The 19,718-nt window shown below is 39.4% G+C and overlaps 1 protein-coding gene across 1 annotated transcript in view; it reads right to left on the bottom strand.

Annotated features, from left to right (window-relative positions):
• The window catches only part of NRXN3 (neurexin 3), a 1,723,724-nt gene that overhangs the window by 832,448 nt on the left and 871,558 nt on the right, over positions 1-19,718 (bottom strand). The window lies entirely within an intron of this gene.

Raw genomic sequence — 19,718 nt, 5'->3', positions numbered from 1 at the left:
CCTGGCAGACTGAATTGCTGGGCGGAGGGCTCTGGGGACCATGGTCTCGGGGAACATCTAGCTCAATTGGCATGACACAGCTTAGAAAGACAGTGCTCTACATTCTGCCTTGGTGAGTAGTGTCTGGGGTCTTAAAAGCCTGTGGGTTCCCACTTCTTGTACTACATTTTCCTATGCCATTTTTGTGATGCCATTTTCTCTGACAGTCTTAACACCTTTCATTTTTAGCCAACAGTTGCAGCAAAAGGAGCTCTGTGCCCTGGAGGGAAATACGGTGTATGCTTCAATTCATCCTCCCCTTAACAGCAGGGAACCGCATCACATAAAATGATGCCATGTTAAAGCCCCTGGAACACAACACAGCGAGTCTTCTGCTAGAATTAACATGCTAATCAATCAATTTAAAGGTTCTGAGGGCCTATTCTGCATAAGGCTGTTCTTCCTGCTCTGTATTCTCCCCTGCCCTTTCCCTGAAGCCTGCCACCAACTTGAATAGCATAACTGAGAAGCCAGATGAAAATGGATAACATCTAATAATTCCTGATTGGAGTATGTTTATTGGGACTTGCATTCACTATGCTTATGTATTCACTGAATATTATTAAACTACATATTTACTGGGTTGTGTCACTCTTTTCTCTTTTTTGAGTTTCATTTTAAATGACCCAACAACGACCACACAAATAAATCAAGCACACAAAATAAAACATCTGGTACCCCCAGGAAATTAAATGCTAAAATACTATGTTAATTCAACCAACAAGTGGAGACTTTAAATGTGGAGAAGTCAAGAAAAATCAAATTTATGTCTCCCACTGTCCCCATAACAGCTAGGCTGCATATGTACATGTTATTAAAATATAAATATAAGGTAGCAGGCTTGGAATAGAGCACCTAATAGGCAACTTGGAAATCAGTGCTGCTTTTGACTCAGCTTGTAACTGTGACCCAACGTTACTGGCATTGAGGGCTTCAGTCTTTCCCTCTCCCCCAGCTTTCTTTTTCAGAAAGACATTTGCCTAAGTAATTGTGAAAAGTATAAACCCCTTTGTCCAATAAGTTTATAGTTAAAATGTTCTAATTTTTTTTTCTTTCATGACAAAACCACTTCCTATGTGATTAAACAAAATTTACATTAAGTCACTCCACCTCCCATATAACATCCCTTGCCTCTCAGAAAAATGCAAGCTCTGGCTTATGTGGTATTGGGCTAGGCTACAAAGTCTTCATATCTGGATTTACTTAAACTACTGTCTCATCTCTCATCAATTCATACCTAAATTCCAGCAACCCTGACTTTCCCCAGGCGACTCTATGACCCTAATGAAACTCAGTGCCAAGGCATATACTACCTCACTACCTGTCTTTTTCCTTTCTTGGCTTGGCATCATCTTACTCATCTTTCGGGATCTAAATCAAATACCATCCCGCTGAAGTACGTCTAGTCTATCAGGTAGTTAGAAATCAAAAACACAATGAGGAAAGAAGCAAAATATGAAACAATGCAAGTAGAACTGTATCATGTAAGGAAACTGAATAAACTACATAAAATAGCATATGCTGTCTTCTCTAGATGCAAATACATATATACAAATGCATATTTTAAAAAAAATAGAAGGATCCACATCCAACTCAAAATAATGATTTTCCTGGTTTTGGGGAGGAGATCTGGTTGACGGGAAGCACAAGAGGGAAGTTTAATTGTAACTATATTTATTTTAGAGAAGAAAAGTGTATCTATATGCCACTTTTATAATTTGGAAAAGACTGAAGAAAAAATATGCCAAATTGTTAACAGTGGTTGATTCTGGGCAATGGGAATATATTTAAAAATTTTTATCCTCTTCATGCTTTGGTGAATTTTCTTTTTAATTAGAAAAAAGAAAGAAAAAGAAATGGTGGAGCTAGTCCCAGAAGCTGATAGAAGAGAAGAAGGGATATTTTTGAGAGCCAGCTAGAGACCAAGAAATAGTTTTAGGGTTTGATCAGTGGAAGACTCTACCTTCCCACTGCTCTTACTAACTCATCTCAGAAGGATGTGTGGGACTGATTTCATCCCTAGGAAGACTGTAGTGACTCCCTGAATTTTGTATCTCTTACAGTTCACTGAAGAGAATTGAGAAGGAACGTTGCACCCTCTTAAACCTGCTTATGACAGAGGAGACCTGGATTTAAACACAAGCAATTTACCTTTTAAGTGATGTCAATTTCTTCACACACATAAGTTTATGACTGTGTAGCTACACAAAAGCAAGGAAACATGCATATTGGCCAAGATCACCAATTTATTTAAATCTATCTATATATATATATATATATATGGATATACATATACACACATTCCAGATTTTTCAAGTCTATATTGAAAAAGTACCTACTATTCTAAGATATTTCACTCTTTTACCTGGCTATTTAAATCGCAAAACTTTAGGAGTTCTTCCATCTTGAACGAGCACAAATTGGTTGCTGAACCCTAAAATGGTGTCTTGGTCTTGATTTTTTTTCCTCTTCCCATCAGACTTCCCATTTAAGTTGTATTTAAAGACACAAACTCATTTGTGACACACCAATTTGTCACCATGGAAATGACTGTGATAATGTGGCAAACTATCTTTCAGACAATATTTTCTATGGGTTCTGAACTACAAGCAGAAAGTTTTGTTTATATAAAAGTAGAATAATTGTCAATTCATTGCTTGCCTAACCTCATTACCTTTAAGGATAACTGTATTTGGGCACCTTTCCTTTCAAGACTGTGTAAATTCTGAACAAAAGGAATTCAGTGTTTAGAAGCTGGAAGTTTAATTTGTCATTCAAACCAGAATCTATGCAACAGAAGCAAAACCAAATGCAAACGTACATCCTTAGTTGAATACACCAACCCGTTTCTTCCTCATTTTAGCAAAATATAAAGATGAACTCTGTCAAAATTCACCTAAATTATCACTGACTCCTCCCCCCTTTCTCAAAATATGTACTACACAAATTATTGCCTTTAAGGGAGTAATTTCAGGTTGTTCACTTCAGATTTATTGCTGCCAATTGCTATTATGGTAAAACCAATTTTCCCTGCAAGAATTCACAAAACCCAGAGACTCGGGGGTTTTGTTTTGTGTTTTATATTTCTCTCTTGCACGGCAAAAAAAAAAAAAATTGAATAGAGATAGAGAAGCAAAACACATGAGTATTACAAATGCTTTGATTACTCTAATCATACCTAAAAGAAAAACAAGTTCCTTCTCTTGGTACCAGAGGGATGACTAATTAATGGGAAAGGAAGCAAGATAGAAAAGCTGTAAACCATCGTCAGCTGACCTGCTCTACCACCAGAGAAGTGAGTTGTACCTTGAGAAAAATTAGTCATAATCGCAATCTCTCCGTCTCTTCCCTTAAGAGCAAACCGCCTCCCCTCTCTTTTGCCCCTGGCCTTATAACTCATTGTGGAGTTGTTTTCAAATGCATTACACCATTCTGGGGGGCCTGAGTCAGAAAGGAAGAAATTCCTGGAAACTTTGTCATTGTGCTGCATTTGGAAAAAGAGTAATTGTGAATGCTCACAGTCTTAAGGGTAGTCACAGAGAAAAGTGGAGCTTTGTAAATGTTTTAATTACAAATCTCCTCATTGAATTGAACTCATTGCGCATAATGAAAGCAAGAAAGGGTGTAGGTGTGGAAGGAGGGACAAGCATGGAAAGGGAACTGGCAAGAGATCCAGCTGGCCCCTGCGGGAACCAGCTGCTTGCTGCTTCTAGCAATGAAAATCTTTGCATGTAATTAATTCCAGGGATCAAAAGCCTGCCTTGTTTTTGCAGGTAATGGGGAAGCACTTCTCTTAACTGGGACCCCTTGAAGATACCAAATATCCAGTGGCTAAATCAAGCAATTTAAAAATTACAGACATTTTGCTAAATAAATAAGCATGCTTCACTAGTGACAAAGCGGATTTCCAAACAGCTCCCTATTTATTTACTTGCTTGTGTGTTTCACCTCAGGACAGAGAATGCTCAGCAAGTGGAGCTGAGGTCTCTGGGTGCAGTGTGATAGATTAGTTCAAGTAAGCTGAAACAACAGTTATTATTCTTTCTGCCCACTCTGGCACCAGGCATGCTGTGCTGGTACATGGACATAGGGGCTGGGAGCGGCATGCCTCATCCTTCTCTTAGGGTGACATGGTGAGTTGGGACAAGGACATCAACAAATCATGTACAACCCAGTTTGGTTAGCCAAAAAAAAAAAATAGGGGTAATTCTTGATGGCACAGATATTATCATCTGGGTTGGATGTTTCCAGAGCGAGGCTGGACCAGCTGCTTCAGTGCCAGGTCATTCTTCTGGTGATATCATCATTCCCAAGCTTTCCCCTGCAATTTGAATAAAATCAAAACTCCTTAGCATGGTCTACCTTGCAAGTCTTATCTTGAACCTTACCCTCTGCTCTAGTCATGCTAGCTTTATTCGTCCCACATCCTCATCACATTTCATGCCACAGGTGCTTTGCACACACTGTTCTCTGTGACTGTGATGGTCTTGTTTCCCTTTCCTAGCGAACTCTAGTCATGCTTCAGATCTCTGCTCATGTTCACCTGCTCGGATAAGCTCATCCTGATCTTCCTGATTAGGTCGAATCTCTATATTGAGGCTTCTCACAGCACCGAGTTCTACCATTTTGCAGCAGTCATCACAGCTACAAATTTATTTTTGTTTGTGAAATTATTTTATTAATGTGTGTCTCTAGGATATATGCTCCATAAGAACCAAGAAAGTGTCTCTTTTTACATACCATCAGGTCCCCAATGCCTGGCACATAGGAGTTGCTTATTGTTGTTGCTAGTTGCCATCAAGTTGGCCCCCAACGCATGGCAGCCCCATGCACAACAGAAGGAAAAGCTGTCCATCTGGTCCTGCAACATCCCCCCAGGATCGGTTGCAGATGGGACTGTTGTGATCCATAGGGTTTTTATTGACTGAGTTTTGGAAGTAGATTGCCAGGCCTTTCTTCTTAGTCTGTCTTAATCAGAAGCTCTTTTGAAACTTGCTCTGCATTATAGAAATACACAAGCCTCCACTGACAAATAGGTGGTGGCTGCATGTGAGGTGCGTTGTCCAGGAATCGAACCCTGGTCTCCAATATGAAGGCAAGAATTCTTTCACTGAATTACCAATGCCCTCCGACAGTTGCTTAATAAATACTTACTGAAGGAATAAATTAGGAAATTCCTCTAGGCTCCAGGTCATTTCTAATTTTCTAGTTTTTGGAAGAAGGAGAGCCAGCTCTACATGTAGGCCACTGTATACATGCGTGATTAGCCATTTCATGAATTATTATGCCCTACAGTGGACCCAGGATCCCTGATGGTGCAACAGTTAAGCATTTGGCTGCTAAGCTAAAGGCTGGCAGCTCGAACCCACCCAATGGCTCTGTGGGAGAAAGACCTGGAGATCTGCTTCCATAATGATTACAACCAAGAAAACTCTATGGGCTGTTCTTCTCTATCAAATGGGGTTGCTATGAGTGGGAATTGACTTGATGGCACCCAACAACAAGAATACGTAGATCCTGGTAAGGAGATACCAGCAAGGCCAGACCATACCACAGAGTATCTCATGTAATAATTGATGCATAGTGAGCACTGACCTCACCCCTGGTACTGTGAGAGATGGAAAAACCTGATCCCTGCCCTTAGCCTGGGAGAGGAGGTATAGCATTAACTATAACACAATGTACTCATAGAAGTATGAGGAAACTATTGTGTGAGGTCAGGAGGGAAAAAAGAGAAGGGAGAGAATTTCAAACTATTACAAACATAAGAGGGAGCGCACATAATCCATGTTTTCCAGGTGAGTAAATTGAAGCACAGAGAGGTTAAGCATCTTACCCCATGAAGCTATTATGTTGCTGAGCTAGAACTCAAAAATAGGTTTTTCAAATTCATGAAAGTAAATTATTTCCATCATGTTACCTGGCTCCTTTCAGTTGTGAGATTCTCCAGCACTTTACGCTGAAAAGAACCTAAAGTATTTTGGCCACAAATAAAGAGAAATCACTTGACTATTCATCAGCCACTGGAATATAGATGGAGATGGAAAATTGGTATCCTGGCATTTGGTTAATTCCCACATGTTTAATGAGCATGTACCATGGGGGCATAGACTGGGCCAAGGTAGAGATTCAGACACAGAAGACATAGTCTTTATCCTCAAGAAATGTTCAGGTAGAGATGGTCCACTAGAGAAAGAAGCTTAAATGTAATGAAATAAAAGTTCTCACAGACAGCACTTGCTGTTGAATCTTTTACTCTTATTTTCAGGCTATTTGGCTTTCACTCTTGAGATCACAGTGAAGATTCTCTTCTCCAGCAGAACACTGTGGGACTTTGAACAGAAGCACACCAAGAAGCATTAAAACCTTGGCAAGAATTCAAACCTCCTGGTTCCACAGAATCTAGGGCATATTTCAAATTTGTTGATTAGCGCATTTAGCTGTCTCAACAGCAAGGGATCCAGTCCTCAGGGTGAAATCTGTGGGTTCACTGAAGCAATAACCTCTGTTTAACCTCTGTGTTTCCCAATACCTCCAAGCCAAGGCCAGAGGCAAGTGAAACAAGGTTTACTGGTACTTGTACAGAAATTAGGAAGTACACAAAAGTGTGGTCTGATTTGAGGGTGGGATTCAGAATAGGAAAGCACATGGTGTTGTATCTCTTCCTCTGCTTATCTCTAGAGTGCTCAACTAAATGCTTCCATTCTTTTTCTACCCTTCTTTCCACAGTCACAGAAGAAACAAAATCAAAATGCATCTTAGGAGCAAGGTTGGCAGAGACTTCTGCCAGCTTATTTTGGACATGTCATCGGGAAAGATCAATTGCTAGAAAAGAACATAATGGTTGGTAAAGTAGAGGGTTAGCAAAAATGAAGGAAACCCTCAATGCATGTTTAACATAATAGCCACAACAAAGGAGTCAAACAAACCCACGATCGTGAAGATGGTTGCAGAACTGAGCAAAGTTTTGTTCTGTTCTACATAAAGTCTCCATGAGTGGAGCTGATTCAACAACTAACAGCAACAATTAGTAGAAGTTATACCCAAACCAAAAAACTCATTGCCATCGAGTCGATTCCAACTCATAGCGACCCTATAAGACAGAGTAGAACTGCCCCATTGGGTTTCCAAGGAGTGGCTGGTGGATTTGAACTGCTGACTTTTTGGTTAGCAGCCAAGTTTTTAACCACTGTGCCACCAGGGCTCCAGTAGGAGTTATAAGAATTGACAAAAATGAAATAAAAAGATGACTGTCTTGTCACTTGACTCAGAAGAGCCAAAAAGCTGACTTGAGAGTGAAGTTCCTTCTTTTAGCTGCAATGAAATGAGAATAGATTAACTGGAGACTGTATCCGGAACTCCATAGAGGCATAAAAAATAATTACCTAGAGATTTTGATTTGAACAGGGTCTAAGGACAGCCTTCCTATCTCACAGCAGTGTCCTCATTCCCTTTGTCCACTCTGGATAAGGTGAATGAATGGAAGATGATACTACAACAGAAGATGAGAAGTATGAATGAAAAATTTCATCTACCTTATGATTTTCCTTGAGACACACTTTGATGCATCCAGAGCTTTCTTTACATACCATACAATCATGACAATAGCACAGGAAGCAGGTTTTTTTTGTTTTTTTTTTTTAACGTGTAGAATAAAATGATCTTGGAATAAGAAGAAACCTCATATGCCATTCAGGCCAAATCCCCCCCACCAAAAAAAAAAAAAAAAACGTTATCCCAGGGCTCTCTCTTGTCTTTTAGCAAATGAATCCTGACTTACTTTTCTTCCCTCCCAATCCTGGATTCCATTGTCTACTGATTCAACTGCCCACTTATCTGTTACTCAATTCTCTCATTCCTTTGACCTTCTACTGAAACTCCCCTGTCATTCTCCAACCCTGGAGCAACCCAGACCCTCCTTTCTCCCCTTCCTGCTCCTGCCTCCCTGAAACTGTTGGCGAAAAGCTCACAGCTGTGCTGATCATTACTACTTAATGGTTTCCAGACTCAAGTTTAAACTTCAACAATCCTTTTATTCACCCCTGGTAAGTTCTCTACAGCAGTGGTTCCAAATCTGTTCCTATTTTTTCAAGTCCATACCTCTCTACTAACCTCTTCCCTTATCTTCTGCTTCAGAGAACATGTGGAGTCATCACACATAAGACCCCTCAATTTTCCTCTCTGCTTCCTCCAGAGAGTCATATTTTTGCCTGTCTGAAAGGAATAAATTTATCAATTGCTCTTACTCTGATATCTCCATTTTATGTCTCATTCCATACCTTGCTTCATCAATTATCACTGTCCTCATCGATAGATTGTCAATTCTCTTCCACTATTTAAAAAAAAAAAAAGTAAAATTTTTCCTTAACCTTGCCTCATCCTTGGAAAATAACTGCCTCTCCCCTTCCCTTTCCTGCCAAACTTACCAAATACAGTCTCTCCATTCCTTGACCTCCCAGTCACTATTCAGGACACAGAAATCTGGTTTCTTGCCAACTCTTCTCCTTCAATTGCCCTTTTAGAGGTCACTAGAGGCCTTTGGAACCCTGGTGACATAGTGGTTAAGAGCTTGGCTGCTAACCAAAAGGTTGGCAGTTCGAATCCACCAGCTGCTCCTTGGAAACCTTATGGGGCAGTTCTACTCTGTCCTACACGGTCTCTATTAGTCGGAATCAACTGGATGGCTATGGGCTTGGGCTTGGAGTGGCTTCTACTTTTAAACCCAACAACTTGCCATATTTCATGTCAAAACTGGTCTTCTCTTCCTTCTAGAAGCTCTCTCTCCTCTTGGTTTTGGTGATACTACTCTTGGCTCATTCAAGAGTCTATCTTGATTGGTCATTGTCATAGATTGAATTGTGTCACCCCAAAATGTCTGTCAACTTGGTTAGGCCATGATTCCCAGTATTGTGTGATTGTCCACCATTTTGTCATCTGATACGATTTTCCTGTGTGTTGTAAATCCTACTTCTATGATGTTAATGAGGCAGGATTAGAGGCAGTTAAGTTAATGAGGCAGGATTAAATCTACAAGATTAGCATATCTTAAACCAATATCTTTTGAGATATAAAAGAAAGAAGCAAGCAGAGAGACATGGGGACTTCATACCACCAAGAAAGTAGAGCCAGGAGCACCAGTCCTTTGGATCCAGGGTCCCTGCACTGAGAAGCTCCTAGAGCAGGGGAAGATTGATGATAAGGACCTTCCTCCAGAGCCAACAGAGAGATAAAGTCTTCCCCTGGAGATGATGCCTTGAATTTGGACTCAGCCTCCTAGACTGTGAGAGAATAAACTTCTGTTTATTGAAGCCATCTCCTTGTGGTATTTCTGTTACAGCAGCACTAGATAACAAAGACAATCGTCTTTCTCACTGATCCCAGGATTCCATTTCTGATACCTATTCTTTACAGTGGTTCTTTAACCATTTTGTTTGTGGCACCCTTTTGAGAGCTAGGATATGAAGTGATACATTTGTAGGGGTCAAAGGCTAAGAATAACACTAAATTAATCCTCATTAAACCCAACACAAGCACTACTATAGGAGAGTAATGTTTCATAATGTCTAAAAAAGCATCCATAGTTATTACCTCATATGCTTGATTACTCCTTTTCAACACTGAAATCTGCATTTGGTTCTAGGTTTACATCATGTTTTTATTTCTCTTTTTGTCTTCTGTAGCTTACTTGATACTGTACTACATGATCTCTTCAGATTTCACCATGGCAGCATGAATCCTCAGATGTAGAACAAGAAAATGTTACATATTGAAGAAAATGTGGTTACCCACTTGGGAAAGATAACCAGTGTATGCAGACCAGCACTGCATTCACTAGGTAGAATTTCATTCACCCCCAAAGTTTCAACAGTCACCTTAAAACAGATGAGCCTTTAGTTCAAAGTTAGATCAAAACTACACATACATATTCACATATACTTATACATGTATATGTATGTGTGTGTGTGTGTGTGTATATACATATATATATATATATATATATAAAAACCCAAACCTGTTGCCATCGAGTCAATGCTGACTCATAGCAACCCTATAGTACAGAATAGTGTCGCCCCATAGGGTTTCCAAGGATGGAGCTGGTGGATTTGAACTGCTGACCTTTTGGTTAGCAGCCATGGCTCTTAATCAATGCATCACCAGGGCTCCCATATACATATGTTCATATATATATATGTGTGTGTGTGTATGTATGTACATATATATGTGTGTGTGTATGTATGTACATATATATATGTATATAAAACTAGAAACTTCCCTAAAAATCCAAGTTCTTATTTTTATTTGGAAAATAAGGCACTACGGCAACACAGGGCCAGCATCCCCATATGACAACAATCTGTTGGATCTGTGTAGCCGCTTGCCTCTTGGAAGGCGTACTTGATTTCCAATTCTCCATAGTACCCACTACTCCTTATTCTCTTATGCTTTGTCCACATCACTTATTTATATTATCTGCTTGTGGACTGTAGATGTTTGCTTTGATGGCTTTTGCTTATACTGAAAACTCTTCAGTATATTTCTCCGATACTATTTTCTAAGCTCCAGATTCATATTTTTTAAATGTTCCCTGGACAACTCCACCTACAAGTCCTACAGGCACCATACAACTTTTCTCTCTAACCAACCCTTATTCCAGTTTCTACCATCTCAATTAATAACACCCCTGTATCCCAGGTAAAATAAGTTTCCATAGCTCTTTGTTCATATTGATAATACATATTTTACCAACTTTAGTTAGCTGTTAATTATCTTCTAGATGTTGGTCTCTTTAAGGGTAGGTTTAGAATCTTGTATGTTGTTACTCAATCTATAGCACATAGAAAGTATTAAAAAATATGCCTTGGATTAAAATCAACTGCTTGGATACACTGAATAACGATAAACTTACGCTTTCAATTTTTTGGCTGCTAACCAAAAAGTCGACAGTTGGAATCCACCAGCCGCTCCTTGGAAACCACTACTCTGTCATATAGGGTCGCTATGAGTTGGGATTGACTAGACAGCAATGGGTTTGGCTTTTTTTGTTTGTTTGTTTCTATTGTATTGAGTTAAAATACATTTCCATATGACTTTCTCCCATTAATTCTTAATATGTCCTCTGTAAATAGAATGAATCATCTCCCTCTTCCACATGACAGACCTCTAAACACTTTTTTTAACTGTTAGATATTCCTATGTATCCTTGCTTCCAGGTGTCTTTCTGATTAAAATCCTTCATATATGTGCTCTTCTATCTATCCCCACTGCCATAACATTAAGACCACCATCCTTTCTCACTTGAATAACGGCAAGAGTCTCCAACTCCCCCATCAACACTCATTCCTCACACTGAAGCCAAATGAAATCACATCACACCACTGCTTAAATCTCTTCACTTCTGTAGTGTCATTAAGATATAAACTCCTTAGCATTTCAAGACCTTTCATGTCTGCTCCCTGTTCACCTCTCTAGCTTTGTGCCTAACTACTTCCAAACTTGTGTCCTACACTCCAATCACCCTGAATGGCCTGTAAGTTCCCAGTCTTGCCTGCCTTGTCTCTGAGTCTTTGTACATGTTGTTCCTTGAGCTTAGAATGCCCCAAACTCCATCCCACCTTTCCCAATCTAAAAATCTACTTATTTGGAACCCAGTTATTCTAATGATCCTTGAATGTACACAGGCTTAATTAAATCATCTTGGTTGTCCTCTTCCATCCTGTCTTTAATTTGCCAATATTTCCCTAAAACCATGATATTCAGATCCTAACTCAGTTTTCCCTGTGAGGTTAGACCTCTGCAGTGTACAGTGAGGCAACTGCATCACTTGCCCCAATCGCTACAAAGAAAAGATTGCAGTTTCTTCATCTCTACAGTAGGAGGAATACTGCCTTCCTTTAAAGCTGCTGAGCACACTGAATATAATGATGTGTATAGCAACTAATCCAATCCTGGCAAATAGTAGGTGCTCAGTAAGTAGCAGCCATTATTTTACATTAGTATTACCCTACTCCAATTGTATTGGAATCCTATGAAAAGTAGTCTTCTAATGAGTACAAGGGAATGAAAGGATCATAAAGTTTTATTTTGCTGGAATGGAAACACAAAGGGAGTTAACGTCTAAGCTGTCATTATATGTCCTGAAGGAATAGAAACAGAGGGGCCCAGGGAAAGTCACAGTGGTGGGCATCAGGGAGTGGAATCCTATAGGCTATTCAACATGGTGCATCTGGGGATGACTATTAGGGACATCTGCTGCTCACAAGTCACCACTGTATTTACATACCACATTCCCAACAACGGAACCCTGTAGCTTACAAGGGTAATCAAACTCACATCTGTGTACACTTCCAGCAAATACTATATTTTATCCTCTCCTTCAACGGCCTTCAGCAGGTAGGCGACTCCTCAGGAAGGGACTGTTATTTTTATTTTTGTACCAGCCCAAACCGTTAATGCCAGTATCCAAGGATAAGGTGATCAGGAAGATGAAAACTATTAATAAAAAGCCCAGGGTGCCCAAAGGAATGCTTGCAAGTGGTGTTGGCCCGACTTCCACATGTTCAGAGTGGATTTTCAATACTAGGCGCACAGAATGCCCCCTTTCTCTTGGATGGGATGTGCTTAGTCAGGGCCCTCGACTCCCACCATCTCCAATGGTGTATTGTGATGAGGAAGGATGCTGGAAGAGGACTCCTTGCACAGAGGGCAGTGGTGAATCCTCAAATGTTACAAATTTGTGTGAATGGTGTTTTTTTAAGCCAAAGCTCCTCTGTAAGGAGAGGAAGGAGTAAGCATGATGAGGTGTGAGATGGTAATGAAAGCAGCTCTAGACTCTCAGACCACACACAGACCCTCGTCCTTCATCTCTTCCCTAGACAACTGCAAGAGTCATTAACTCTGTGTCCCAACAGAGTGATCTTCTATAAATCTCAGTGGAATTAGTGGACTTTCTTGTTCAAAATATTTCAATGACTTTTCATTTCAAAGTTGGCACATAAGGCCCTGCATGATCTGCCCCTGCCCCCGTACCTATTCACCCTTACCTCACACTTCTACCATAATCTTTCAGCCCTCTGGCCTTCCAGTTGCTTGAACTGTCCAAGCCTCTATTGCTCTCTCTTTTCCATAGGGCTATCATGCATGCTACTTCCTCTACTAGAGACACTGTTAGGTTCCTACTCTACGCCAAGCATAATACACACATACAACACACACACCACACACACAACATGCACATGAACACCTACTTCCTCTGGAAAAACTTTTTCATCTTTCAGGTTTCAGCTTTTATAACCCTTATTTTGAGAGTCACTTCCTGATAATCTGATATAAAATAGCTAACCTTTTATTCAATGCACTCTAGCATCATGACTAAAGGCATGGATTCCTTTAGAGACAGATAGCCCAGGTTCAATCCCCTCTCTGTCATTTCTTACCTGTATGACCTTGGGTAAGTTATCTAAAGTCCCTGTGCTTCAATCTCCTCATTGCTTAAAAGGGGTTAATAGTAGGATGTGCCTCATAGGCTTGCTTCAAGAATTAAATGAGCTAACGTATGCAATGCCTTAAACTGTACCTGGCATGTAGAAAGCACTGGGTATATGTTAGCTCTCAGTCTCAGTGAATTCAGTTACTTCAATTTCATCTCCACAGCTAGAGTAATCTGCGTTAGAGTAACATCTCTGTTTGTTTTTATCCATAGATCTCCAGCACCAACACAGGACCAGGCACATGGTAGAAACATGAATAGTTTTGAATGAGTTAATGAAGTTCATAAAATAGTCAATGAATGATCACTATAGAAAATAGAATCTTTTCTGAAAGAGTAATATTCATTATTATGTCCCCTTTCCCTTTCTTTCACTATCTGGTTCTCAAAGGCTGACTGGTTTCTGCACATCCCTGTTAAGTAAGGACATTTACGTGCCCTGAAGAAGTGACATTGGGGCCTGGGAGCCAACACAAGGAAGGAAACACAGAGAACACTGCAGATGCAGGCTCTAAATGAGCAGCCTCTGATTCCTAACGGGCAGGCTGGGTAAGTCCAATCTTGTCCAATGATTTTTTGCATCTTGATTGGGGGAATGACACTTATTTTTGAGAATTACTCACAAGATGACAGTCTATGAGACCGGACTGTAAGAGATTGCATTTTCTATTTTGTGTCTTAAAGCTAGAAAAGCCCTGTGCCATCTGGTGTGAGAAAGCTCCCGACAGGAGAAGCAGGGTTCACCTCCATCACTAGAGACATAGGGCCTGAGGCCAATGTTCCATTTCAGCCCATTAGGACAAGGACCTGTGCAGAACATGGCCCACTGCTCTTTCCAAGCCAAAAGTCACCAAAAATACCTGTTGCCATTGAGTCAGTTTCGACTCACAGTAACCCTATAAGACAGAGAAGAACTGCCTCATAGGGTTTCCAACGCTGTAATCTTTACGGAAGCAGACTGACACATCTTTCTCCCATGAAGTAGCTGGTGGGTTTGAACCACTCACCCTTCAGTTAGCAGCCGAGTGCTTAACCATTATGCCACCAGGGCTGCTAGCCGAAAATCAGTCCAGGGTGAATATGAGGGGATTTGGAGTCTGGAAATGAGAATTCTCAAGTCTTAGGTCTTCTAAGAAGCCAATACTTTGAAAAAATCAGCCTTAGTTCTTTGTAACAATGTGAACTATGGATTTCCTTGCCCAAGGCTTATCTGAACTTCATCTAGAAATTATTTACTGCCCCTACTAAGGGTCTGGATTCTTAAAGAAACACTTTCCGTGATATTTAAGTTTCAATAAATGAACAGAATTCATGTTGGATGAATAGAATCTAAATTCTTCAAAATGTCTTAAAGCCACCATTAGGAATGATCTTTGATGTCCCCACACCAGAGATAGGCATATAGCAGCTACTCCATCTCTGTTTAAACCAGTTTTCTTCAAACTTAAACATTATGTTCCTAAAATAAAAAAAACCCATGTTCTCTTAGAAAACATTAAAAATTAAATAATAAAAAATGTGACTAAACACAAATCACAATCAAAATAATATTAGATAATTAAATATCTTTTATTCCAAACTCAAGATACCATTGTGAATGCTGGCTCTACTTGCCTAATGCAAATGATTCTATCTTAGCTGGGCGAGCAAGCCCTAGGTCTCGTTCAAAGTCAATTTTCTAGCATCTGTTTTTGGAATAAGCACCCCCTCCCCCAGTTGTTGATACTTTCCCCAGGAGGGCAGTACCATCCCTCCCAACCCTGTCCTTTCTTGAGAATTACAGGCTTAATCCATGAAACCTGTGTCAGGTCGCACTGACCAAGGAGACCTTGGAGAAAAGCCAGTTATTTCTAAAATTGTTTTGATGCCAGTTCTATAAAAATAAAGGCAGTCTATATCAAACCAGAGAGACTTTCCAGCCCTGGAACAGCTAAGCGTAAATGTTTTCTCCAATGAAATTTTATTTAGTGCAGACTCTGTTCAGTATCTCATCAATTAAAGCTGGATGGAACAAAGGCCCTTTTATTACAACATTCCTGCAGTTAGTCATCTAGGGAAGGCTGGGTGCACAGGATTGCGCGCAGACCCCAGAATCAGGCAGCCCAGGTTCACATCCTTTCCAGTTGTGCAGCCAAGGGCATGTTCCTTCAAGCCTCGGTTTCTTCAGATGTAATATGGGGATGATCATAGCAATACTTTCCTCACTACTTTGTGAAAATACAATGAAATAAACCACTTTCCAACAGTGACAACTGCCCATTTAACATCAGCTGTTTCTATACACGTTCATCAGTAGCGTATAAGCTGTCGTTACATTTTAGTTCTTTTTCCCATGGAAACAAATCTTCTCCACCCCCTCTCCTTCAGAAAGAAAGCAGGTAAGAGTAGTTACTGCGTGGGTGCTAGAATCAAAGATCGTACATTCTCATCGGTTTCTTTCTCTTGTAAACTGCATCATTTGGGGCCGGTTCTTTAACCTCCCTAAGCTTTAGCTTCTGCAGCTATGAAATGGGATGTTGTGAGGATTAAATGAATTAATACATGCAGAGTACTTAAAAGCTTTAGCTTCTGCAGCTATGAAATGGGATGTTGTGAGGATTAAATGAATTAATACATGCAGAGTACTTAAAGGAGTGTTGGGCTCTGTGTTCACTCTGTAACTGTCAGCTATTATTAGACTTCTTGCAGTGAGAGAGAATATTCATTCTATCATTTTTTTTAAACGCCATGCTCAAATGAAATGATGCATTTAAATATTTCTTTTGCTAGAAAAATGTAGGGAAGTCCAAGAATAAGGATCTGGGACACATAAAGACTGCAGTGGAAATGGCGCAGGGCTGGCAGTCTGGGGATCTGGGACAGAAGAAGCCGTGTGGCCACAGGCACTTGGCTTCACTGCTCTGAGATGCAGTTGTTGCTGTTGTTAGTTGCTACTGAGTCACCTCCAACTCCTGGTGACCTTATGTATAACAGAACAAAACATTGCCCAGTCCGGCACCATCTTCATGATTGTCATGATCACTGGAGCTTATTAGTTCTACAATAAAATGACTGAGTGAACTAAATACTCCCTAAGTTACACCCTTGCTCTGAAATTCTATGAATGAATACATGAATATTCTTTTGTAGAATATTCTACTTTATGTCTGTTGCAAGGCATGTAATGTGTATTGTCCTTCAGATCCTTGTCTATTCATGTCTATTTCTTCATTTTCTTTCACATGGCACTAGCAGGTCCATGTGCTAAGTGCAGTGTGGAGCATTCTACAAGGGTACTGAGGTTTTGTTTTAGTTTCAACCACTGTGTTGCTATCAGTCTGGAAGAGGAATGTGGATCCATCAATTCTTGGTTCAAGTGTTTGCACTGACATTGATTTGATGTGTGACTACAAGAAAATTATTTTCCTTGGTGCCATCACTTCTCTTTTTCACAGGACATTACCATTTATGATGATGTTAATGAATTAGAGTTTATAATGTGCTTGGAAAAATCTGAATCAAGTCCAGCTGCAGTGGAAAGTGCCAACAATTCTATGCTACAGGAGACAACCCAGGACAAGACAGGGACAGGAAGACCACAGTGCAGGAGCTCAGAAATAAAGGGCAGATGTAAGAGATTCCCCCTGGAGAGGCTTCACAGTGAACTAGTTTATCCGTAGGAGAAGGTACAGGCTTCTAAGCAATGCACATAATTAACTAAAGGGTTTTTGTTTACCATGACAATATTCTTATTTCTCTGTTTTCTAGATGATGGTCAGCTGCAGACCACAAATTCTGGTGGAGGAAAAGAATACAGCAAATACTCTAAGCTCATAAAAGCTCTCCTAGATCCAATGATAATTCAAAATTATTTTTTTTACCATATATATATTTAAATCATGATAAAATTTACACAGAGTGCAATATATGATTTTAAGAGAACAATATGATGAGTCTTAACAAATTAATATACCCATGAAACAAATATCCCAGTTAGGATACAGGACATTTTCTCCACCCCAGAAAGCTCCCTCATGTTCCTTCCTGTCAATACCCGCCCTTCATAGGCAACTGGTGTTTTAATTTCTAATAGCTTAATTCTCCTATTCCTGAACTTTATATAAATGGAATTATAAAGTGTGTACACTTTTGTGTCTCTTTTCCCTGCACAACACACTGGTTTTGAGATGCATAAATATTGTTGCATTTATCCATAATTCATTCATTTTTATTTATTATTAGTAACACATCATATAAACATACCATATTTTATTTATCTGCTCTCTTGTTAATAGACACTATTTCCAGTCTGAGGCTCTTAGAAACCTACTATAAACATTTATAGATATGTCTTTTTGTGGATATATGTTTTGATTTCTCTTGGGTAAATACCTAAAATAAACTTGCTGGGTCTCAGCTCAAGTGTATGTTTAACTGTATTAGAAATTGTCAGTTTTCCAAAATAGTTGTACCATTTTACACTCCCACCTGCAATGCATGAGAATTCCACTTGTTCCAATGCTCACTGACATTTGGTGTGGTAAATCTAATTTTAGCCATTCTAAACCCAAAAAAGCAAGTTGCTGTCAAGTTGATTCTGACTCATGGCGATGCCATGTGTGTCAGAGTAGAACTGTGCTCCATAGAGTTTTCATGACTGTGACCTTTTGAAATCCGGTTCTCAGGTCTTTCTTCTGCGGTACCTCTGGGTAAATATGAACCACCAATCTTTTGATTATAGTTTGTGTCACTCAGAGACCTTAGCCGTTCTAATCAAACCAAAAAACCAAACCCGTTGCCATCTAGTTGATTTCAACTCATACTTGCATTTCCCTCATCACTAAAGTTGTTGAACATTTTTTATATGCTGTTGGCCATCCACATGTCTTCTTTAATACAGTGCCTATTCAAGTCTTTTGACTATTTTTTATTTGGTATCTTTTTATTATTGATTTGTAGAGAATGTTTGTATGTTCTGGAAACAGGTCCTTTGTTAGATATATTCCTTGAAAATATTTTCTTACCCTTTCATTTTCTTAACAATATCTTTTGATGAGCAGAAATTTTTAATTTTGATGAAGTCCAACTTTCTTATATTTTCTTTCATGATTAGTGCTTTTTGTATTTTCTCCAAGAAATCATTACCTACCTCAAGGTCACGAAGATATTCTCCTATATTTTCTTCTGGAAGTTTTATAGTTTTAGCTTTTGCATTTAAGTTTATGATCCATCGCATATTAATTTTTGTCAAGGCTGTAACTCAAAACTTTAATTCCTGAAAGCCTGAACTACTTCAAATAAAGTGGTCTAGGGAAATCACCTCTTAAACATTGTACCAGAAATAATAAAAGTAGGTGGTTGTTGATAGTGGTGTTTTGTTTTTCTTTTTTTTGTCTGCTTGTCTTTTGGGGGGTTGTGTTTCCTTGCTATTAACCCATATTCATTGCTGTCAGGTCAAGTCAGACTCGTAACTAGAGGAAATAAAATAAAATAATGGAGTTAATACACATTAAACACTTGGAAGAGTCCCTGGCACATAATACATATTCCTAATATCATATTTTAGATTTTATTTCATCTAGTTATGAGTTGGAATTGACTCAACAGGAAGCAAACACAACCCCCCCCCAAAAACAAACAAATAAATAGAAATAAAAAAATAAAAATAAAACAAACATCATCAACAACAACCTACTTTTATTATTTCTGGTGCAATATTTAAGAGGCGATTTCCTACACCACTTTATTTGAAGTAGTTCAGGCCTTCAGGAATTAAAAAGTTTTGAGTTATAGCCTTGACAAAAATTAATTTGGGATGGATCATAAACCTAATCTGTTAAAGGAGCCCTGGTGGTGCAGCAGTTAAGCACCTGGCTGCTAACCAAGATGTCAGTGTTTCAAACTCACCAGCCTCTCTGTGGGAGAAAGATGTGGCAGTCTGCTTCCATAAAGATCACAAACTTGGAAGCCCAATGGGACAGTTCCACTTTATCCTATGAGGTTACTATGAGTCAGAATTGACTCGATGGCAATGAGTTTTGTTTTGTTTTTCAACTCTGTTAATCTTCAAAAGAACATGTGAGAAAACTGAGACTCAGAGAGACTAAAGTAACATATCAATGGTCACAAAGTAAAGTAGCTGAGCTATGGTTCAAACCCAGACAGACTGATTCCAGAGCTCACAGAAGTAATCCTACCACAGACTGCAGATTGC

Source organism: Trichechus manatus, unplaced genomic scaffold (assembly GCF_000243295.1).
Source record: "Trichechus manatus latirostris isolate Lorelei unplaced genomic scaffold, TriManLat1.0 scaffold00010, whole genome shotgun sequence".
Taxonomy (NCBI): Eukaryota; Metazoa; Chordata; class Mammalia; order Sirenia; family Trichechidae; genus Trichechus; species Trichechus manatus.
This window is presented reverse-complemented; position numbering and strand designations above follow the sequence as displayed.